Source organism: Sus scrofa, chromosome X, assembly GCF_054392235.1.
Source record: "Sus scrofa isolate SSC_HxYL_T2T_F1_AM1 chromosome X, Sscrofa_HxYL_maternal_Yorkshire_Landrace_v2.0, whole genome shotgun sequence".
NCBI lineage: Eukaryota > Metazoa > Chordata > Mammalia > Artiodactyla > Suidae > Sus > Sus scrofa.
In genome coordinates this window covers 16,156,338-16,180,798 of record NC_139401.1, presented here as the reverse complement: position 1 = coordinate 16,180,798, position 24,461 = coordinate 16,156,338, and the positions used below count along the sequence as shown (strand labels likewise).

The 24,461-nt window shown below is 41.3% G+C and overlaps 1 protein-coding gene and 1 pseudogene across 12 annotated transcripts in view; one reads left to right on the top strand and one right to left on the bottom strand.

Annotated features, from left to right (window-relative positions):
• Positions 1 to 24,461, bottom strand: part of GRPR (gastrin releasing peptide receptor) — a 468,413-nt gene that overhangs the window by 348,506 nt on the left and 95,446 nt on the right. The gene's annotated exons all lie outside the window — the stretch shown is intronic.
• On the top strand, positions 197 to 557 carry LOC146394489 (non-histone chromosomal protein HMG-14 pseudogene; annotated as a pseudogene).

Sequence of the window (24,461 nt, the reverse complement as noted above, 5' to 3'; positions counted from 1 at the left end):
ACTCCCTATTCTCTGTTTTGTCCATATCAGCCATCAGACCTTCTATTATTCAAAAGCCTGGTTTAAAAATCTCCTTTTTGACTGCTCCCACCACTGAGGGAGGAGAGGCAAGGGCCAGGCAGCCCAGCTTCGAGGCGGCTCTCAACAGTGCACCATGGCCCTCAGGCACCTGGCACACGACTGCCCCACCACCACGATGCCCAGGAGGAAGGTCAGCTCTGCTGAGGGAGGAGCCCAAGAGGAGACTGCCAGCTAAACCTGCTCCCGCAAAAGTGGAAACGAAGCCAAAAAAGGTGGCAGGAAAGGATAAATCTTCAGACCAAAAAGTAAAAACAAAAGGGAAAGGGGAGCAAAAGGGAAAACAGGCTGAAGTGACTAATCAAGAGACTAAAGAAGATTTACCTGCAGAAAACGGAGAAACTAAAAACGAGGAGAGCCCAGGCTCTGATGCAGCAGGAAAGAAACCACGTCTGATTGACACCACACGCCCAGTCCTGTCAGTGGTCCCTGTCTCCCTGCCTGTACAATCCAGAATATTTTTATCAACTATTTTGTAAATGTACATTTTTTAGTGGCTCTAGAAACATTTTTAAGAAAGAGGGAGTCCCACCTCATCCCATTTTTTAAGTGTAAATGCTTTTTTTAAAAAAGAGGTGAAATCGTTTGCTGGTTGTTGTTTATTTTTTGGTACAACCAGAAAACACTGGGATATTGAATATGGGAGGCTTCGACTGTCTTGGGTGTCAGCTTAACATTCCATAGATGGGGGAGCTTTTATATCCTATAATACAAAGCATACTAAATGGCCATTTGGAGTCAGTTGTGCATTTAATGTCTTGAACACTTTAAATTCCTTCTCTTTCCATGTTGTTTTTGATAGAACTGTTGCCTAAAGCAAACCATTCCTTGATCTTGGCTCTTCTTGTCAGAATTTTGTCCATTCTGGGAGTTCCCGTCGTGGCGCAGTGGTTAACGAATCCGACTAGGAACCATGAGGTTGCGGGTTCGGTCCCTGCCCTTGCTCAGTGGGTTAACGATCCGGCGTTGCCGTGAGCTGTGGTGTAGGTTGCAGACGCGGCTCGGATCCTGCGTTGCTGTGGCTCTGGCGTAGGCCAGTGGCTACAGCTCCGATTTGACCCCTAGCCTGGGAACCTCCATATGCCGCGGGAGCGGCCCAAGAAATAGCAACAACAACAACAAAAGACAAAAGACAAAAAAAAAAAAAAAAGAAAAGAATTTTGTCCATTCTGTAACATCTTTGGTCGTGGTAGTCCCGTTTTCCTAGTTATTTTGTTAATGTGCTGTAAAAGATTGAAAATTTGAGTATGTGGTGTATGTGACATTAAACTGTGAATTAGTGGGACTTATGATATAACAGCATATCAACATTTGAAGATACTGGTACTTGCTATTCTGTTAAGGGAAATTTGCCTCCAAATTTTAAGTTGTAAGGTCACTGGAATAACTGTTGAGAAAAGAATCACAGCTAGATGATTTTTTAGATTTTTGGTATATATGTTAAGAATTATGTACAAATTGAAATGTCTGTATACTGATCCTCAAAACAACCAATAAAATCTCAATTATTCAAGAAAATAAAAATAAACATCTCCTTTTCCTTCAAGGGCCTGGAGAAGGAGTGTCATGAATTTTATCTTTTTTGCCTCCCTTTGATCTTCTCTCTCTTCCCTAAGTATCAAGGTAGATTCGAAGGAGGAAAAAGTCACAAAAAGTGCTATTTTATATCTAGAAATGGAACTGGGGAGAGACACTTGTCAGCATTTGCTTCAGAGGTGAAGCAGGAGTGGGGAGAGAAACATTTGTGAATTCTCTAAATTCAAATTTAGAGTATTTTCATCACGTTGGCAGTGAAGACATGGCTTTCTCCTCTCTGTGCTGCTTCTGCAAAACACTGCCCAATGTGTACAGCATGAGCCCAGAAATCAGCTTCTGTCTCTCCCTCTCAATTCACCAAAATGCCTTCCAAAAGACAAAGAGAATAAGAATTAAAGTACACTATAGACAGCCCTTGTGCTCTGATAAAATGGTGTGTACACACACACACACAGAAGCTTTTCCTGTTTGTCCCAAGGGCTTCACCACATCACTGGCTCAAGCATATGAGCAGAGACCATAAATAAGGAGACGTTGCTCCATGACACATAAACCAACTCCAGGCTCAGAACTTAAAATTTCCTTATATTTCAATCTGGTTCTTAAATCTTTATCTGTCCTGGTAGCTCGCAGTCTTGTGACTTAGTGTCCCAAGTCATAGCACAATAGGATGTAGAACAAAGGCATAGGACAACTGCCCACCATCCCTACCAGCCCCCATCCTACAATTCACATCCTAAAACTGACCCAGGCAACTGGCCCAATTTTATCCCCTGCTCTTATTTCTCCAGATGGCTCTCTTGAAATTCCTTTAACAGAAACAATCTCTCCTATTCATTCTTGCCTCAGAGCATCTGGGGACTAAATTCACTAGCTTTCCTTTTGATCTTAATTCAGCTATTGAGCCAGTCTGAATCTCTTTATATTACTATTAGTCTTTGCTTACTCCACTGTCTGTGTTTTTCCAATTTGTATGTATAATCTCATTTGCATTCTTTGTGAAGCACCTCAAAACGCCATACCAAGGATTTACTTTGGAAATCTGTGAGTTTCTCTCAGCTACCACCCAGTGAAAAACACAAATTCCCTCACTAACGGTTGAAAATTCAAGAGATACCATTTGTTTTTACAAACAATACTCTCATCACATAATTGCTGCTGTGATAGAGATTTTGGGGGTTCCAAGTGACCAAAACCCAACTTCAAATTTACTTAGACACAAGAAGGCAGAATGGGCACAGACTTGAGTCATCTGCTAAGAGTCCAGAAAAAAGCCTCATTCCATTTTTGGTCCTTTCTTCTTCTACGTTGGTTTTATTTTCTTAGAGTTCTCTCCAAGTGGTGACAAAAACAACTGCGAACAGACCTGAGATCAAATCCTGTGTGCTTAGTCCTACCATCAGAAAGAGGTAAGCATTTCCAACAGCCCCTCCAAAGTCCCAAGGAAGATAATGGAGATCAGCAGGCATGGGTTGCCAGTGATGTCCACTCCCTCGCTGGCTCTCAGCATAGCAGCTGAGCTTTGGGTCAGTCCTGCTGCTAAAAGGATGGAAAATTCAAAGACATCAGCTCTGATTTCCTGTGGGACATGCTTTACCTCACCAGCCTGCTTTTAGGAAGTTATGAGAAGATCCTGCCACTTCAGCAACTGGCAGGTTTCAATTCAGGAGTCAAGGGATGAACTCAGTTCGTACACGGATAAGACCTTAGGGACATGTGAGATACGAAATGTGCAAAGGAGTAACTTTCAAGAAACAATGCCCTCTCAAATGTAAATTGGTACATCCACTATGGAAGACAGTATGGAGATTCCTCAGAAAACTAAAAATAGAACTACCATATGATCCAGCAATCTCACTCCTGGGCATATACCCAGACAAAACATTCATTCAAAAAGATACATGCACCCCTATGTTCATGGCAGCACTATTCACAATAGCTAAGACATGGAAACAACCTAAATATCCATTGACAGATAAATGGATAAAGAACATGTGGTACATATATACAATGGAATACTATTCGGCCATAAAAAAGAACGAAATAATGCCATTTGAAGCAACATGGATGGAACTAGAGATTCTCATACTAAGTGAAGTAAGTCAGAAAGGAGACAAATACCATATGATATCACTTATATATGGAATCTAAAGTATGGCACAAATGATCCTATCTACAAAACAGAAACAGATCGTGGACAGAGCAAACAGACTTGTGGTCGCCAGAGGGGAAGAGGGAGGAAGTGGGATAGATGGGGAGTTTGGGGTTGGTAGATGCAAACTATTATATTTAGAATGGATAAGGAATGAGGTCCTACTGTAAAGCACAGGAAACTATATCCAATCTCTTGGGATAGACCATGATGAAAAATAATATAAGAAAAGGAATGTGTGTATATGTGTGTGTGTGTGTGTGTGTGTGTGTGTGTGTGTGTGTGTGTGTGTATGACTGGGTCACTTTGCTATGCAGCAGGAATTGGCACAATATTGTAAATCAGCTATGCTTCAATGAAAAATAAATTTTAAAAATAGGAGTTCCTGTCATGGCTCAGAGGTAACGAACCTGATGAATATCCATGAGGATATCGGTTCCATCTCTGGCCTCGCTCAGCGAGCATTGCAGTGAGCTGTGGTGTAGGTCACAGATGCAGCTGGGATCCCGAGTTGCTGTGGCTGTGGTGTAGGCTGGCAGCTGCAGCTCCAATTCGACCCCTAGCCTGGGAACCTCCATATGCCTCGGGAGCAGCCCAAGAAATAACAAAAAAAAAAGACAAAAAAAAAAAAAAAAAAAAAAAAGAAAGAGGGACCCATACAAGATTATCTGGAGTGAGGGTTGGTGATGGCAGCTATTTCTTTAATTCAAATCACTTTAAAGATTATATGAAATAGACTTCAGCAACTTCCATACTTTTAGCTCTGAAGTTCTAAATCTAGCTTTTGTGATTTTCATTTAAACATAAGATAATGGTGATTTTAAAATAACTATCCCTGAAGCTTTATTAAAATAATGCAGCTATAAGTACAGAGCATTACTTTTAAGAACTTAATTTGAATTGAAATGCAGACGTCCTAGATTTTAATGCATCATAGCCACCAACTTCATAAAATTGCATCCACTTTTCAAAGCTTATATCACCCCATGGAAGCAGCCCTTTGGAAAGGGCTCTAATATCTCCATTTAGCCAGTTATAGGCAGGTTTTCATGTAACATTCCCTTAAAAATATTATAAAAGCGCTTTCTACTATGGTTCTAGTATGGTTGAAAAATGTTAAAGGCATTAATTTCATTGAACTACAGGAAAGTTTCAGATTAGAAAATCACGAGTACATTTTTTTAAAAAGAAACATTTTCCTTGTGCTTAATGTGGCCTCAATCACATTGAAACAGCTAAAATTTTGACAAAAGCAATAACCTCTGTCTTTTGGAAAAGCTATATATAAAATGAAGATAATTATTGTAGGTGGAAGATAGTTTTCACTTCAAATAAGACACACATATACTTATCAAGTTATACATTCATGCCACAGTGACCATCATTCCTCAATATTTCTACACAATAAGAGTGGACAAGCCTCTAAATTTCATCAGTTTTCATAACTTTTGAGTTTCAGGCTTAGTAAATCTAGAAAAGGTAGGAATTAAAGAGAATCAAAATACTTGCTTATTTATTTATTTATTTATTTTGCATCTGAGGGCCATACTTGTGACACATGGAGGTTCCTAGGCTAGGGGTCTAATCAGACCTGTTGCCGCCGGCCTACACCACAGCCACAGCAATGCCAGATTCAAGCCGTGTCTTCGACCTACACCACGGCTCATGGCAACGCCGGATCCTTAATCCACTGAGCTAGGCCAGGGATTGAACCTGCAACCTCTTGGTTCCTAGTCAGATTCGTTTCCATTGCGCCACAACAGGAACTCCAAAATGCTAATTTAAATAAGAAACGTCATTACAGAAGATAGAGAAAATGGAAATAGTGATAAAATTACAAATTCTTTTATTTCCTAAAAATGTTGCTTCTATCCTTTCTAAATGCTAGTTTGATATCTATATCTGAGAATATGATCAACAATCTCCAATATGATCCCTTAGTAATCCCCATCTCCTAATTCATTCCCTCATATAGTCTCCTCATACACTGGATAGGGCTGACCTTTTTTTTTTTTTTTTTTTTTTTTGCTTTTTAGGGCTGCATCCGCAGCCTATGGAGGTTCCCAGACTAGGGGTCAAATCGGAGCTGCAGCTGCCTGTCTGCACCACAGCCACAGCAACACAGGATCTGAGCCACATCTGTGACCTACACCACAGCTCACGACAACGCCAGATCCTTAACCTACTGAGCGAGGCCAGGGATCGAAACTACAACCTCATGGTTACTAGTCAGATTCATTTCCACTGCACCACAATGGGAACTCCAGCGCTGACCTTTATAATTAATATTACAGAAATGATAGAGTATGACATTGAAAGTCTGGGTCACAAAGACACTGCAGCTTCTGTCTTGCTTGCTCTTGGATCACTTACTCTAGGGTAATTCAGCCTCCATGCCATCATGACACCTAAGTAGCAACTGGAGAGGCCCATGTGACAAGGAACTGAGGCCTCCTGCCAAAGACCATGTGGATAGACCATCTTGGAAGTGAATCTTCCAGCCGCAGTCAAGCCCTCAGATGACTGCAGTCCCAGCTGCTATCTTGATTGAAACTTATGAGAGACGCTGAGCCAGAAATACACAGCTAAGATGCTCTCAAATTCTCAACTCGTAATAACTATGAAATAATGGATGTTTGCTGTTTTAAGCCAGTAGGTTTTAGAGTAATAAATCTTTTGTTAAAAACAAGTGATGGGGAGTTCCTGTCGTGACTCAGTGGAAATGAATCTGACTAGTACCCATGAGGATGCAGGTTTGATCCTTGGCCTCACTCAGTGGGTTAAGGATCCAGTGTTGCCGTGAGCTGTGGTGTAGGTTGCAGATGCAGCTCAGATCCCGCATTGCTGTGGCTGTGGCATTGGCTGGCAGCTGCAGCTCCAATTTGACCCCTAGCCTGAGAACCTCCATATGCCACGGGTGCGGCCCTAAAAAGACAAAAAAATATCAAGTGATGAATTGTAAATTTGATGGATGATATTCTTTCTGTTCAAGGATCTTTAATGGTTGTCACAGAGAGCTCTGACTTGTGACAGTCCTTTTAATAATAAAATCACAGACTCAAAAATAATTAAGATTATTTGATAATCCTTCACAGAACATGCAAATTACATTATTACTTCAAATAACACGTTAGAGGGATGTTTCCAGTAGGTGGGCTAAGCATTCCTAATTCTAGAAGATAAAATTGAAAAAGTTTATTTTCTGTTCGTACAAGAAATACCATTTTCTGAAAACTGTCTGGAAAAGACTTAGTGTACTTGCTGGTGGTGGCAGCAGCACTGTAACTAAAGGACATAGAAAGGTGGAATGTAAAAGTATAGAAAAAGAAAAACCAGGTGACTCCATAGATATAGCCCCAGGGTTCCATGGCAGGTCATATAATATTTAACTCCACTTTATTTTTAACCCTACCCCCTCCATTGCTTTGACTATTGTGAAGTTATTTTTAGACAGCCATTGGTGAGTTAAAATTACCAACATGTTTGCCAATTTCTGTGTTCAATATGGCTTCTTAGATACTGATTCTTCTTCATAAGTTTGGTTTCCTTCTTAGAGAAGCAACATTAAGGGTTTGTAAATGGCACCTCTCTCAGATGTTGTTGGGAAAAATCTTTACTTCACTTTTTAGTCTCAGTAGATAGAGGTACGATTTTTTAAATGTTCCTGCTAGTCATTTGATTGTTCTTTCTTCATCTGCATTATCTGATACTCAATTCCTCCTTATTCTTTAAATTTTCTCCTTCTAAAAATCACATTAGTATATGTTGAGTGTTCTTATTCTATCCTCCACTTTCTTTTAACCGGTATTTCACAGCTTCTCTTCTCTTTATCTATGTGAGCTGAATTCTGGGAAAATATTTAAATCTATATTCCAATTTCCTAATTCTTTAGTTATGTCTTATCAGTGGTTTGACTTAGCTCAGCTATGAACAGCATTTATACAGTGAAATTATTGTGCAAAATAAAATTATAATGATATTTTACAGGGAAAATAGGTATATAGGAATGTTCATGCTTGTGGTGGGGGTGAAGAGATTAAGTTTATTTTTTATTAAAGTATAGCTGATTTACAATGTTGTGTTAGTTTCTGGTGTACAGCAAAGTGATTGAAATACATATATGTATATATATGCACACATTTGAAGGAGCTAAGACTTGATTTAGGATAGTAAAAAATAATTGGATAATTCCCACAAATTAAAAAAAAGTACCAATATAAGCATGTTAAAGATATAAACACCAAAAAATTAAAAGCTAAGAAGTTGAAAATTTTGCCTCTAAAGAAGGAAAAGCTGTCAATTAGGGGTTGGCAAGAGGATCTGGGAACTGATATTTAGTCATAATAACTCTTGGAAAGTACATGACTTTAAATTACACACAAGAATAATGGATAAACTAAGAAGACAAAAAAAGAATAATGGATAAAAAAGAAAAACTAAAAATTTTAAAAGATGGCTAAATGGAAATGAAACTGTTAAAAAGAGTTGTGCAGATTTAAAAACCAAATAAGAGGATGAATATGTGGAGCATAGAGTATTTTGGGGCAGTGAAACTACGCTGTTTGATACCGTAATGGTAGATATGTGTCATTATACATTTGCCCAGATTCATAGTATGTACCAAACCAAGAGTGAAGCCTAATGTAAACTATAGACTTTGGGTGATTATGATGTGTCAATGTAGGTTCATCAGTTACAACAAATGCACCGCTCCGGAGAGTGTTGACAACGGAGGAGGCTCTGCATATTTCGAGGCTGAGCAGGGGCTTTATGGGATCTCTGTGTCTTCTGCTTTTTTTTTGCTGTGAACCTAAGATGACCTCAAAAAATAAAGTTTATTTTTTAAAAAAATCAAATAAGAATCAGCACGTTACCCCAATTGCAATTTGAAAGTATAACAGCAAGGTGAAATGACATCCTCCAGGAACTTGCAGTCAATTCTGAATTTTTGCTATTAATCTTTTACCTTTAAATTGCCACGTTGAAGTCTGTAAAAAGAAACCTCTAACCTGCATTTGTTTCTATGCTGTAATTTATAAAGTTTGCAAAATATAAAAGTACCAGTGGGAAATTTCATGTTAATAAAAATGTGTTTTTATTTTTAACTGCTGTAAAATATTAACACATTTAGAAAAATAACATTTTTTCCAATAACTGGTATAGCAGTAAATAATTAATTTTACTGGTGACCCAACAAATTTGGACATACTTGTCTGTCATTAAACTGTTCTACCAGACTGGTTTAAGATGAAAATTTACTGTACACAGCGGCAGAAGCAGTTAATGGAGAAAACAAGAAGGTGGTAAACCCTGATAAAGCACCTGTTACGGTGTTTCTAGTGACTCAGAAGAGATTTGCTAATAGAAAACTGGCTCAGTTATACGATGAATAAGTTTTGGAAATCTAACATACATATAGTCACCAAGGTTGGTGACTATAGTTAACAATACTGTATTGTGTACTTGAAATTTACAAAGACAGTAGATTTCAAATTCTCTCTCACACACACACAAAATGGTAACTATATGTGAGATGACGGATGTATTAGCCAACCTCATTTCACAAAATATACATGTACCAAATCATCACATTGTACACCTTAAACTTACACAGTGTTATTTGTCAATTATATCCCAATAAAGCTGGAAAAAATTAAATGCAAATTTGACCCCCCAAAAAAGAAGAAAGAAAATCATATTTACTAGGGAAAAAAAGAGAAGCGAAAGGATTCAAAACAGATACTGTCCAAAGGAATATAACAGGAGGCATAAGTATAATTTTAATTTTTCCAGTAGCCACAATAACAAGTAATAAGAAGGCAAATATTTTATTTAATCCAATATATCCTAAGCATCATTATTTCAACATGTAATCAATATAAAAATATTGGCGTTCTCATCATGGCTCAATGGTTAACAAACCCGACTAGTATGCATGAGGACTGGTGTTCGATTCCCTGGCCTCGCTCAGTGGATTAAGGATCCCACGTTGCTGTGGCTGTGGTGTAGGCCGGCAGCTGTAGCTCCGATTGGACCTGGGACCTTCCATATGCCTTGGGTGCCGCCCTAAAAAGCAAAATAAATAAATAAATAAAAATATTAATGAGAGATTTTATATTCTTTTTTTGTACTAATTCTTCAAAATCTGGTACATACTTTACACTCACGGCACATCTCAGTTTGCACTAGCCACATTTCAAGTGATTGTTAGCTACACATGCTAGCATCTACTATCTTGGATAGCATACTTCCCACCTTTTCTGTCCAATCAAGACTCAAAATTGTAGAAAGAGAATTTCCTATGAAAAATGGCAGGAAAGCAGGAAAGACTTGACCAGAGGTTCCTAAGTTAGCATTTCAGACAAGAGGGCTTCCCTTTCCCTCTATGACCAAAGGTCTCCTTGATCAGGATTGATCCAGAGCAGTATCAGAAGCTGCTTCTGTAAAGGGTCAGATAGTAAGTATTTTAGGCTTTGCAGGCCACACTGTCTCTTCTGCAACTACTCCATTCTGCTGTTGCAGCATGAAAGCAGCCACAGACAACATGTTAAACAAATGAGCATGGTTGTATTTCAAAAAAACTTTATTTATGGGAATGAAATTTGAATTTCATATACTTTTCACATGTCATGACATTTTTTCCAAACATTTAAAAATATAAAAAACATTCTTAGCTCATGAACCCTACCAAAACAGGTGATGGGCCAGATTTGGCCCGTTGGCTGTAATTTGCAACCCCTGACCTAGAGGACGGGGATTAAGAAAAGAAAGTCCTAAGAGGCTGTTTTAATTACAGACATTCATTGAAGAGCGAAATCTAGAACTTTGGAAGCTAGAGACAGAGAATGTGAAAAGAACATAGGACTTGGTGTCCTGCCATCTCTGTTTTGACCCGGGTTCTGACAACATTTAGTTTCTTGTACCCTAGTCACATTGATCTTCTCTGGTTCTCAGCTTCTTCCTGCCAGCTGGATGATTAATTACCATGGCAACCTCAATGAGTCCAACAATAGCTCATATATCGCACTGCATTAAATCAAAATTAGTAATATTTTGAACAGAGTCTGGGAAATTTTACCATTTAAAACATAAGAGGAATGGCTTTGTTGAGAAATAAATAGCTTTAACACTGCTATACTAATTTGGAAATAACTCTTACTATAAATAAGTCAATTATCACACATTACAATAAAAAGAAATTATATGTGACAGTCCTGGAGCCTAATTCTAATTATTGTTTACATTTTAAAGAAATAATAGATGCATATCTTGAAATATGCAAATTTTCAGACTCTCCACTATAATTAGCCCAAATATGTGTAGTTGTCCAGTATTTCACATTATTTCTTATTTGGTCCTATTTTACAAATCTTCCATTAAATAAATCTCAAAAAGGCAAACTCAGCCAAACCTTTAACCTAATATAAAATAACTGCACAAACATGAAATCTGAGTTTTCCTTAACAAGAATTAGATTTCAGAATTAAACTGTAAATGGAAATACAATTTGTTGGTCCTGTTTTCCTATTAACATTAAGATTAGAGAGTTGCCATCATGGCTCAGCAGGTTAAGAACCCGACTAGTATCCATGAAGATGCAGGTCCAATCCCTGGCCTGGCTCAGTGGGTTAAGGATCTGGCATTGCCATGAGCTGTGGTGTAGGTCGCAGATGTGGCTCGGATCTGGTGTTGCTGTAGCTGTGGTGTAGGCTGGCAGCTGCAGCTCAGATTCAATCCCTAGCCTGGGAGCTTCCATATGCCGAAGGTGTGGTCAAAAAAAAAAAAGAAAAGAAAAAGAAAAAAGAAAACATTAAGACAATACTTTTTTGGAGCTCCTGTTGTGGCACAGTGGTTAACAAATCCGACAAGGAACCATGAGGTTGCGGGTTTGATCCCTGGCCTTGCTCAGTGGATTAAGGATCTGGCGTTGCCGTGAGCTGTGGTGTAGGTCGCAGACGAGGCTTGGATCCCGCGTTGCTATGGCTCTGGCGTAGGCCGGTGGCTACAGCTCCAATTCAACCCCTAGCCTGGGAACCTCCACATGCCGCAGGAAGCGGCCCTAGAAAAGGCAAAAAAACAAAACAAACAAACAAACAAAAAGATACTTTTTCCATCATGACCTACCCCCAAGAATTTCAGCAAAAAAAAAAGGAAGAAAGAAAGAAAGAAAGAAAGAAAAATAAAGAAAGAAAAGAAAAGAAAGAAAGGAAGAAGGAAAAACAAAAAGAATGAAAGGAAGCAGCAAAAGGATTAGCTACAAGTTGCAAGTTGAAAGACCTGGTATGGGCTGGCCTCCCCAAACTATTCTCATCTTCATCCCTTTTCTGTTGACTTTCTCTATCATAAAGACTGAAAAGCTAAAGTTGATTTAACCTCCAGGGTTAGAGTTGGCCATATCGCATAGTTCTAGCCACAAAATAAGGCTGAAATCACTGAGCAGAGTTAATTTTACCTGAATAAAAATAGGAGAAGCCCTTTGTTCTTCCCCCTTCTTCCTGCCTGGAACACAGAAGTAACTGGACCACAGCAGCCATGTTGCAATTCTGGTGACAAAGCCACTTGCTAAGAGTGGGAAAATAAGAAGGTAGAAGGAGCCTGGATGCCTAGACACCAGGAGTATTTCCTATTTTGCAAGAATAATAAAATTATTTCTTAATTATATAGCGAATATTTGCTAGGTTTTCTGGGGTTTTTTGGTTTTTGTTTTTGCAGCTAATTGTGTTTGTAACTGATAAACAAGTAAAACAAGGCAGGATTTCTTGCCATCTATTATACACCAGTGGTTCTCAAACTAGAGCAGAGATCAGAATCACCTGGATGATTTATTAAAATTCAGACTGCTGGCTCTAGCCCCAGAGTTTCTGATTCAGTAGATCTTGGATAGCTCACAGGAAATGACAAGTCTAACAAATGCCCAGGTAATGCAGCTCTGGCTGCACCGGCTGCAGGCTGCAGCAGGGGTGACACATTAAGAACCACTGGAGGAGTTCCTGCGGTGGCACAGTAGGTTAAAAATCCGACTGCAGCAGCTCTGGTCGCTGTGGAGGCATTGGTTCGATCCTGGCCCAGTACAGTGGGTTAAAGGATTGAACGTTGTCACAGCTGCAGTTGCAGCTATGGCTCGTATTCAGTCCCTGGCCTGGGAACTTACTTATGCCATGGGTACGGCCATTAAAAAAAAAAAAAATCCACTGGAATACACAATAGCATTTCATAACATAACATAGTATAGCATAGCATACTACAGCAACCATAGCACAAGATGCATAATATAATATACATAACATCCTACTTTCCAAGTTCCTATTTCTCCATTGCTTTGCTTTTTAAAAAATAAATCTCTGCCTGATCTCCAGACCAAATACCTCTTAGTAATCTTAACTCCAAGTGTAAATAAGTCACAAAAAGATCAGCACATATTATAGTTCTGCTTCTGCCTGAAGCTAGAAGATAGGGAAAGAGCCGTCTAGCACTTGCCAGGCTAGACTTTTTGCCATGTCATTTCCTGGCACACAATTATGCTGCTTGCTGACAACTATTCTACCTTCTGTCCTTCTGTAAATTGTAAATGACAGTTTGGAAGCTGTTGGCTGAAAATTCTGAAAAAGAAACCTTTACAAGGAGAGGCAAGGATAAAATCACGGTCAATTTAGAGTGGTTGCTGATAAGCTAGACCTGAGAGGCATCATCAAGTTAGCACGCTGTTAAAGAAATGACATTTCCTGTGCCTTCCTCTTCCCCACCTCCACTTCTACCACCCAGAGCCTCAAAGCATGTGATTCACTCAACAATTCACATTTCATTGGGATGAGTTGGCAAGACTAGAGTGTGGAAGACTTTAGCTGCCTGCTAGAATAATACACAATTGAATTTTATACCTAGAGTGGAGAGCAAAGATTGTACCATGCCCATATGTTGCCCAACACCCACAGCCTGCCCCTCTTCCCATATGACATATTTCAGAAGCCCTCATCCTTTGGGGAAAGCAATTCAGCCATTTTCCAGGCCTCATATGTGGTCTACTTTGGCTCCTTCCCTGGGAATTGGTCAAAATAATCCTTCTGTCCTAGTAGCCACATGTTTTAAGCCATGCTTTGTTAACCAACTAGGGGAGGTGGATCAGTCTGATTCATGCATCACCCATTCACTCCCCATTGTGTCCAGGAGCTCAATGAGTGGGACAAAATAACTCAAATGAGTTTAGTAACCAAGCCTGGCCAGGCTTCACTGAAACACAGAATATAAGGACCAGAGCAAAGCTCATGTGTCCTCCTAGAAATGACATCTAAGACTTTGACTTTTTTGTACCAATGCTCTGCCTGCTGGGCTAACAACTCAGGTTCCTGGACCACACTTCTATGATCACCTACATTCCTTCAAACACTTGCGGACCTTGGCACCAGGGATTTGGGGGTTTAAACCCTCCCCAGTACCTATTTTAGTCTTCCAACAAATTTTGATTCTTTGCTATTTCACAGAAGCCTGAGAATAAGAAACAAAATAGAACCATCTTTCACTGCTCCTTTTTTTTTTTTTTTGCTTTTTAGGGCCGCACCCACGGCCTATGGAGGTTCGCAGGCTACGGGTCCAATCAGAGATACAGCTGCCAGGCTACACCACAGCAACATAAGATCCGAGCCTCATCTGCGACCTACACCAGAGCTCATGGCAACGCCAGATCCTTAACCCACTGAGCAAGGCCAGGGATCAAACCTTCATGGTTCCTAGTCAGATTCGTTTCCGCTGTGCCACAACGGGAACTCCTCACTCTTCCTTCTTCTTGATCTAACTTAGCTTTTCAAGTTGCAGCCAAAGGTCTTAAGTTCCCCCTTAAACCAACCCCAGCTGTAGATGTTTGAGGGTATATGTTATATAAGGTATTATGCTGAAGGCACAAATTATAAGAAGCCAAGTGTAAAACGGGAGGCACAAAGCATCTGTGTAGAGTGACTACAGAGGAGGAAGTCATCCTCAATTGCTGGGCAAGGTGGACAGGGCCTCATAGTGGACATGAACTTGTAGGAAAGACAGAACATAACTACAAAGAAACTTCTGAGAGATGGGATTCCAGGGAAGGGAAACATGTGGAGCCAAGGAAGCAGTGAGGTACAGAGGAAAGAATATGGGCTCGGGAGTTAGACAGATCTGGCTTTGAAGCCACTGCCTAGATGTGTGAGTTGAGTGTGTTACTTCAATGCTCTGATGCCTCAATTTCCTAATGTGTGAAGTGGGAGTAATACTAATTCCCCTGGGAGTTCCCATCATGGCTCAGTGGTTAACGAGCCCAACTAGGAACCACGAGGTTGCGGGTTCAATCCCTGGCCTTGCTCAGTGGGTTAAGGATCCGGCGTTGCTGTGAGCTGTGGTGTAGGTTGCAGATGTGGCTCGGATCCCGCATTGCTGTGGCTGTGGTGTAGGCCTGGCAGCTACAGCTCCAATTGGACCCCTAGCCTGGGAACCTCCATATGCCATGGGTGCAGCCCTAGAAAAGACAAAAAAAAAAGATGTAAAATTTCAACATAGAGCTCAATTAATACAGCTATTATGTTAAAAGCATAAGTGTGGGCTTAAACATGAGGTATAATAAGAACAACTAGTAGTACCAATTTGGTTGGGGGTGAATGCTTTCTAAAAAGGACTTAGGGAGACATTAAAAGGGAAAAATTGGATCCGTAAATTAAATGCAGACTTCAGCAGCTGTTGAATTGCTAGGCTAAAGAGTGTGAACTTGATTCTTGAGGCAATACAAATAAATCTATCAAAAAAATTTTAGGAAGGGACGTGACATGTTCAAACCAGTTTATCCAAGAAGAGCCCAAGACTCTTGTATTGACGGGAACTGAGGAAATGAGATGTTATTCTCTTTTTTTTTTTTTGCTTTTTAGGGCCGCACCCGCAGCACATGGAGGTTCCCAGGCTAGGGGTCGAATCGGAGCTACAGCTGCCGGCCTACACCACAACCACAGCCATGCCAGATCCTTAACCCACTGAGTGAGGCCCGAGATCGAATCTGCAATCTCATAGTTCCTAGTCAGATTCGTTTCCACTGCGCCATGACGGAAACTCCGAGATGTTATTCTCTGGTGGGTTAATTTCCCATTCACACCATAACTAGTGTTCTACTCCAGCTGAGTATCTGGGTCATCACAGCTCTGGTAGTCAGGCTAAGTAACCAACTAACTCCTGATCTCGGTGGCCTGACTCAAAAAAAGATAGATTTTTTTCCTCAAACTTCATATCCAGCACTGGTTCATGGGGTTCTGCCCCAGAAAGTAACTCAGGAATTCAGGCTGATGGAGGGGCCACTGTCTTGTCACGCCATGATCTCAACATAAGATTTCTAGGGTCACTGCAACAGGAGAAGAAAGAGTTGAGAGGGGACGCAGAGACCCTTATGGCTAGGCCTGGAGTGGCACGCTTCACTGCTGCCCACATTCTATTGGTCATAACTCAATTTCAACCTAACCGCAAAGGTGGCTGGGAAACCTAGGGGAACACCTGCAATGTTAGGCAAGCAGCTCACTGCCACAGGGAGCCACCCCTTCCTTTTATACTCTTCTCTTCAGGCCCTTCCTTTGTGCAGCTGCAGGCCCACCACCCTGAGAGCTCCTCAGAGGCTGCAGCATGTGAGGCCTTCCTCTAGGTTCCCCTTACTAAGTCATTCCTCTAAGTTTTCTTTCTTTTTTTTTTTAAGGGCAACACCCATGGCATATGGGAGTTCTCAGGCTAGGGGTAAAATTGGAGCTGCAGCTGCTGGTCTACACCACAGCCACAGTAACACCAGATATGACCCACATCTGTGACCTACACCACAGCTCACGGCAACGCCGGATCCTTAACCCACTGAGCAAGGCCAGGGATTGAATCTGTGTCCTCATGAATACTAGTCAGGTTCGTTTCTGCTGAGCCACGACAGGAACTCCCCTCAAAGTCACAAAGTGGAGCTCCACTCCACAGTGCCATTCAATGAAGATAGACTATTTCCCTTGTCCACTGAGCTACTGAGAGTACAAAATGGGTAGATCCGGAAAACCTGGGGATAGATGAACATATTTCAGATGTGTCTGCTCTTTAGAGCTTTCAAAGTATGCATAAGAACTGAATAAATTGGAAGGCCAATGATGTAGGTTTGTTTTGTTGTTGTTGTTGTTTTAGAGCTGTATCCTTGGCACATGGAGGTTCCCAGGCTAGGGGTCGAATCAGAGCTGTGGCCACTGGCCTACACCACAGCCACAGCAATGCTGGACCTGGGCCGTGTCTGCGACCTACACTGCAGCTCATGGCAACATCGGATCCTAAACCTACTGAGTGAGGCCAGGAATCAAAACTGCATCCTCATGGATGTTAGTCGGGTTCGTTAACTGCTGGGCCATGACAGGAACTCCCCAATGATGCAGTTTTAAAACAAATTCACCGTAAGGATTACAATGCCTTGAATGAGATGATAAAGTACAGATGTTCAGTGTGTCAAGAATGTAAAGAAAGCATATAAGCACAATGTAACAACACACCAAAGATGAGTGACTATACATGAATCATTTCAACGAATCCATAAATAAAAACATATGCCAATACATTAGTACCTGTGGAACAAGTGGATGTATCATGTGCTTGAAAAAACTCTAGGTGAGAGTTTGAAAATTGATGGAGGAGTTCCCGTCGTGGCGCAGTGGTTAACGAATCTGACTAGGAACCATGAGGTTGCGGGTTCGATCCCTGGCCTTGCTCAGTGGGTTAAGGATCTGGCATTGCGGTGAGCTGTGGTGTAGGTCGCAGACGTGGCTCCGATCCCACGTTGCTGTGGCTCTGGTGTAGGCCGGTGGCTACAGCTCCGATTTGACCTCTAGCCTGGGAACCTCCATATGCCACAGGTGCGGCCCTAAAAGAAAAAAAAAAAAAAAGTTAAAAAAAAAAAAGAAAACTGATGGAAGTTGGAGCTTTAATACCACTACTATAAGAATGACTCTCTTTATAAGGGAGTTTACTAAGTTCTATAAATCTTCTGGTCATTTTGTATGAATTTAATCTTCATAACGACCTATGTGTTGATGTTATCACCACTTTACAGAGGAGGGAAGTGAAATTCAACTGTTTAGTAATTCACCCAAGGCCTCCGAACTAGGAAGTGGAAGATGTGAGGTTCAAACCTAGCAGTCTTTCCAGAGAAAGTGAACTTCATTATTGTGTTTTGGCTCCTATATAAATGTACCATATCTGGGATTATGCAGACCTACTGAAACCTTCTGAGGGGCCCCTCAAAACCTCAAGGTGCATCCAAGGCCCCAGTGTGTTGTAAAGTTCTCTCCAGTGCCACATGCTTCCCAGCATCTGGCCCAGAAACACAGTCTTTAGATAGCACCTTTCACAAAGCTACTCAGACGCCTACTTGGCCTCTAACTGAGTCAGACTTGTGGAGAGACTGGAAGAGGTCTAAGAGGAAGCAGATGACCCTGCTAACCTTGGGCAACCATCAGTGGACATAAAAATACCACAGACACTGTGAATTAAGAGACTTGGGTTCTAGCCCTGATTCTATATTTTCCTAGCTTTGTAAAGCAAACAAAGTCATAAATATTTATTGAGCATTGTTCTGACTATCTACTTCTCAGTAACAAAGCACCCCAAAATTTAGCGGCTTAAAAGGACAACAACCATTTTTTTTATATCTCATGAGTTTATGAATCAGGAATTTGGGCAGAACTCAGCTAAATGACTCCTTTGCTCAGTGGTATTCACCTGGTGGAGAGGCTGCTCTGGAGGGTCCAAGACGGCTTCTTTCACATGTCTGGCAGGGATGGCTGCAACACTAGGCTCAGCTGAGACTGTTGACTAGAGGCCCTGTACCTGGCCTCTCCAACATGGTAGCCTCGGAACAGTCAGAATTCTTACAAGTTGGCAGGTTTCCCTCAAGGTAAGCATTCCAAGAGGCTTAGAAAGATACAAGGTACATTATTTCCTAGCCTTAGAGTTCCAGAACATCACTTCTACCACAATTTATTGATTAAGCAAGTCACTAAGCCTGGACCTAAATCAAGGGGAGAAGAAGCAGATTCTACCTCTCAGTGGGAGGAGTCACAAAGAAAGAAGCCGTCTTGGAGTTCCCATCATGGCTCAGCGGTTAATGAACCCGAGTGGCATTCACAAGGATGCAGGTTCAATCCCTGGCCTTGCTCAGTGGGTTAAGGATCCAGCATTGCTGTGAGCTGTAGTATAGGTGGCAAACATGGCTCTGATCCCATGTTGCTGTCGCCGTGGCTTAGGCCGGCAGCGGGAACTCTGATTCAACCCTTAGCCTGGGAACTTCTATTTGCCAGGGGTGCGGCTCTAAAACAACAACAACCAAAAAAAAAAAAAAAGGAAAGAAGTCATCTTGATTATACCGCAAGCACTTACTCTGCCAAGCACTGTAACAGTCATACATATATACATTCATACATTCATAGACATACAAAGCCCCTGTCCTCCTGGGTTATATGTGTGCTTTTCAATACAAAATGAAACCTTTTTCTTATGGTTTTCTTTGGTTGTTCATTTAAGATAAGGCCCTTCTTGATCCCTCAGGAAGATAAATTGGCCCTATAAGAGCCAGGTGTAAATATTTTGGCTTTGCAAGTCATACAATCTCTGTTGCAACTATTCAACTCTACTGTTTATAGTCCCAAAGCAGCTATACACCACATGTAAATAAGTGGGCACAACTATGTTCTAATAAATCCTTATTTACAAAAACGGGCATTGGTCTTGATTTGGCTTGCAGACCATAGATTACCAACCTTTGGCCTAGCAGAGAGTAGGTGCTCAAATAAATACTGTTTAGATGGACACATTTTTAAAGACTGGAATTTGAAGAAAAAATTATTTTTTAAAAAAACACTTGTATGAGATTTCATTCTTTCAAACGCCCAGCTGTTCCTTTTTACACAGGTTTCGAGAGCTGATATTCAGATCAGCTCCACAGGACCTCATGGACATCAAGGGTTTAGGTACAACGGGATCAGGCCATGTGACCCATAATCTAAGCCTGGATTAGGAAAAACAGTTTAAAAAAAAAAAGTTCCAAATGGACAGATGAGAATTTGTGGGAGATCAGGAATTCAGGTTAAGAACTTAGGAACAAAAGGACAGTGGGTCAGTTTTAGCAAATGATTTCACATACCGTGTTTCATCAACTCTAAGATGCCATTTATGACAGAAAATGCTATCAATTAAACTAGCCTATAAGAGCATCCCGATTTCAGAGGTGTTAAAAACTAAATGCCCAAGAACTGATGAAATATAAATTTTCTCATTTGTTTGTTCAGAAAAAATAAACAAAAGCCAAGTACCATTTATAGTGCCTGTAAGTCCCAAGCACTTTCCATAAACATTTCTGTGCAATCCTCGCATCCATTTAGAGTGGCTCATTATCCTCTTTGCTCTCTACACTTCTGCCTCACTAAACCACATTAGGTTTCTTGATAGGCCATTCCCTTCCCACCCCAGGTGACTTGCAAATACTATTGCTTCTCCCTAGTCCCCTAACCTTTTCCTATAGTTCATCCCTAAACAGCCTCAGGCATCTACCCTTTGTTTGTGACTCAAGAAAACATTTTCTAAGTATAAGGCTCATGTTACTATATAGTTCAGCCAATCTAAGATGTCCTTAACTCTAAGACACACTACTATTTTCTATACCACTAAGAAAGAAAAATGCACAATTAAATCATGACCTATCAGGCATAATACACATCTCAGTTTCACACATATTAAAATGTGGGGGGGGGATGTATACTTTGGAAGTGATGTCATCGGTAGTTTGGCACAAGTCACGGATTTTCAGAAAGACTTGATATCTGAGCTAAAAGGTGATGTCGCCTTCTACACTGTCTTTCAGCCCAAAGGATGTGACAAAGGAAAGTTTACTCACCAAAATTCCTAGGGAAGCTTAAAATGGTGAGAAGACCCATAAAGCCTGATCCTTACCAGAGAATTTGGAAGGTGGCCAAACACCGGGGAAAGTTAGAGCAAAAGGCAAAGCTCATACCTTTGAGATAACTAATGGAAAGTTATTCAGAAGACAGTTTAGAGTCCTCAGAGTTCCCACTGTGGCACAGCAGGTTAAGGATCCAGCATTGTCTCTGCAGTGGCATAGGTTCGATCCCTGGCCTGGCACAGTGGATTAAGGATCCAGCATTGCCACAGCTGTGGTGTAGGTCTCAGGTGCAGCTCAGATTTGATCCCTGGCCCAGGAACCTCCATTTGCCAAGGGTGTGGCCAAAAAAAAAAAAAAAAAAGAGAGAGAGAGAGAGAGAGAGTCCTCCTCTATGAGAGCTGGATTAAATCCCCAGGCTAACCAGCCCATATGGAAGTTAAAAAAAATAAATGAACAAAAATTTAAAAAAACAAAATGGCAGAGAAGCCTTGAACTCTGGTTAGCTCAGGACAGAATCAGGATGACCAACGTGAATTCAGCAATGGAGATGGAGGGGACCCTGTGGCAGTCTAGCCTGGACATGAGAACATAGTGGCAAGAGCCCCACATTTGCTCAAGCTGTGCAGCTGTGTGTGTGTGGGTGGGCATCTCAAGCTCCATTAATCTTCCAGAGCAGGAGGTGGGCTCCAGGTGATCAGAACATGTAGGTTCACCTTCTACCTGTCTGGGGAACAGGGGAGCTATCATCAAGCAGAATGCAGCATTAGAAGTGCTCTAGGGGTCAAGAATCTAGAACCCAGAGAAGCTAAAGGAATTTGTCCCATGGAATTCCATTTAGGGATACATAGCTGGTGAGCAGCACTAATACTGGCCAGAAATGTTGATGCTATGTGCTGCGGACTCAATGTGCCCCCCCCCCCAAAGTTCTTATGCTGAAGCCCTAATGCGCAATATGATGCTATTTGGAAGTGAAGGCCTTTGGGAGGAATGTAGGTTTAGATAAGGTCATGGGGGTGGAGCCCCCATGAGACTGATGCCCTTTATAAGAGCGTTCTCTCTCTCTCTCTCTATCATGTAAGGACAGAGAAAGCAAGAAGGCAGTCATTTGTAAGCCAGGAAGAGGGCCCTCACCAAGAACCCAACTGTGCCGGCATGCTGATTTTGGGCTTCTGGCCTCCAGAATTGTGGGAAATAAATATTTTTGTCTAACATATACAGTCTATGGTATTCTGCTATAGCAGTCCAAACTGACTGTGACATAGTAATTTGTGACCAAAATAAAATGTCTTCAATGAGACCCAAATAGTTCTAGAATGATTCATCAAGCTATCCTTTGCATGCATGCACACCTGGGTTGAGGTAGCAGAAGAAATGTGCTTTTCAGCCATTCTTAAATGAAACTCCTAGTGACTTCAAGTAGAAACAAAAGCATGGAAATTTCCTTATGGGGCCCAGGAAATTAACCCCAGCCTGGAGGGAGACACAGAGCACTCTGAGAAGCAAGAGAAGCAAGCTCTAGCTCTGGTCTGTTCATACTCCCACTAAGTGTGGGTAGTGAGGGCTCAGTGGCAGGGACTGGCAGCCCCACAGAGACGAAGTCCTCCAGCACTAGACGGAGGCAGGGGTTTAGATGCAGGATGGCTAGCCAAGGGTGGGCAGGTAAGGTACTTGCTTGAGGCAGGCATGGTGGAGAACTCCAAGAACCACTGCTTTAAATGATAGGGCCAAAGAACACCAATAGTTGTGGGGAAACTAGTTAGGAGATGGTTACAGAAATCCAAGGAAGAGAGAATTGTCACTTGGACTAGTGTGTGGTACGGGGGGGGGGGGGGAGGGAGAGAGAGAGAAGAAGAATCATTGTTGCTAACTTTCTTTGCAACAACCTATCCGGTAGGTACTATTAGCATCATTTTACAGATAAGCAAACTAAGGAAGAGAGAGTTTAAGAAACTTGTCCCCAGTGAGAAAACTAGGACTCAAGCACAGGCAGTTGGGATATATTTTATAGCCAGGATCAACAGGACACAGTGGCGGTGTTAGGTGGGAGGAGGAAAAGGGGAGTAACAAGGTTGCTCTAGTTTGAGGCCTAAGTAATGATGGATGGAGGGGGCACTGCTGAGTAAAGAATAGTGTAAGAGGAACAGATTGTGGGGGAAGAAAAGAGGGAGTCAAAACTTCCACTTTGGTCAATGTTACATTTGAGGTGCATGTGAGACATTCGAGTGGAGGGATCAAATGAGCAGTTGGAGTGGCTCAGAATTCTGGATAAAAATTCTAGAGTTGTCCCTATTGACAACTTGTGGATAAGATCATCTACATGGAAGGGAGAATGAGAAGGAAAGTTGTGCGACTTGGCAATTGCTTTTTCTGCTCCCTTTTGCCTTCTTCCTCTCTCCTGAAAAATTAGCTGCCTAAGCAGCAACTCTTTTTAAGGAGATGTAAAGGCCAAGTTTGGCCCCTCATCCATTCCACGCTGTTCCATTATTCAACATACTACCATTATTTGGCATCTTCTTTCCAAGAGATCGGTAACTCAAAGAGGTGTACAGTCTGTTTTTCATATTTCAAGCCATAAACAGCTCTCAAAACCTAAACCTCAGATTGGTTAAGTAGAGGTAGCACAATTAGTGAGAAAGAGTTCCATCTCTCAAGTCAAAATGCAAAGGTTTGAATTCCAGCTCCAAAATATATCAGCACATGAACTTGGACAAGTACTTAAGCTCTCAAAAACCTTAGTTTCTTCATCTGTAAATGGGCTTGATAAAAGCTCCTGAGCTCACTGGTTTATTTTGAAAGGTAATTCATGCATAGCACATAGCAGGATCCCTTGCCCACAGTAACTTCTAAATAAATATTAGCTGTTCTTATTAATTCAGATGAACCGTAACTAAATAGGTCATGTTGCTTGTTAACTCTTTTAAGCAAAGTCAATTCCAAGCACCACAGATAAAAAAGACAATGACAGTCCCTCACCATAACTAGGTAGAGAAATGCTAAGAGGAGGTGAATTTCTGCATCAGGAGAAGTAAAAGTATGGTTACTCATGCGATAAGATGCTGTCAGGAGCCCTGAAAGAGCTCTCTGGCCCATCCTCAGACTTCATATTTCCTGATGCATAAAATACCATTTGCATAGGACAAAGCCTTCCTTTCCTGTGTTTGGGGACTTGGGGAGGAACAAGGCAGCTGATGTGACCCCTGAGGAGTATAACAAAAGAAAAGAACAGGAGGCCAACAGCAGAGGATGAATCTCAGATCCTTCTCAGATCTATGAACAAGGAATGATTCCCTATTTTGGCCAATAAATGGACTGTCTCTTTGAGACTGAAATGATCACAAAGATATACACGGGGGCATTAAGTCGGGCTGCAGAGGTTCTCATTCTCACTGGGCATCAGAACCACCAATCAAGCATCTGAATGATAGGGCCCCACTCCCGGAGATTCTGAGAGAATTAATTGGGGTACAACCACTTTGGAGTACTGTTTAGTAGTTTCTTATAGAATAAACATACATCTGCCCTACCAACCAGAAAATCCACTCTGTGGTATACACTCGACTGAAATGAGTGCTCATGTCCATCAGAAGACAATGCATGAGAATGTTCATAGCAGCTTCATTCATAGCAGTAAAAAACTGGAACCAACCTAAGTGTTCATATACAGTAGCCCCTTGAAACTGCAGAAGATTGGTCCCAGGACCCCTTGCAGTTACCAAATTCTGTGGATGCTCAAGTTCATCATATAAAATGGGGTAGAATTTGCATATAGCCTGTGCACATCCT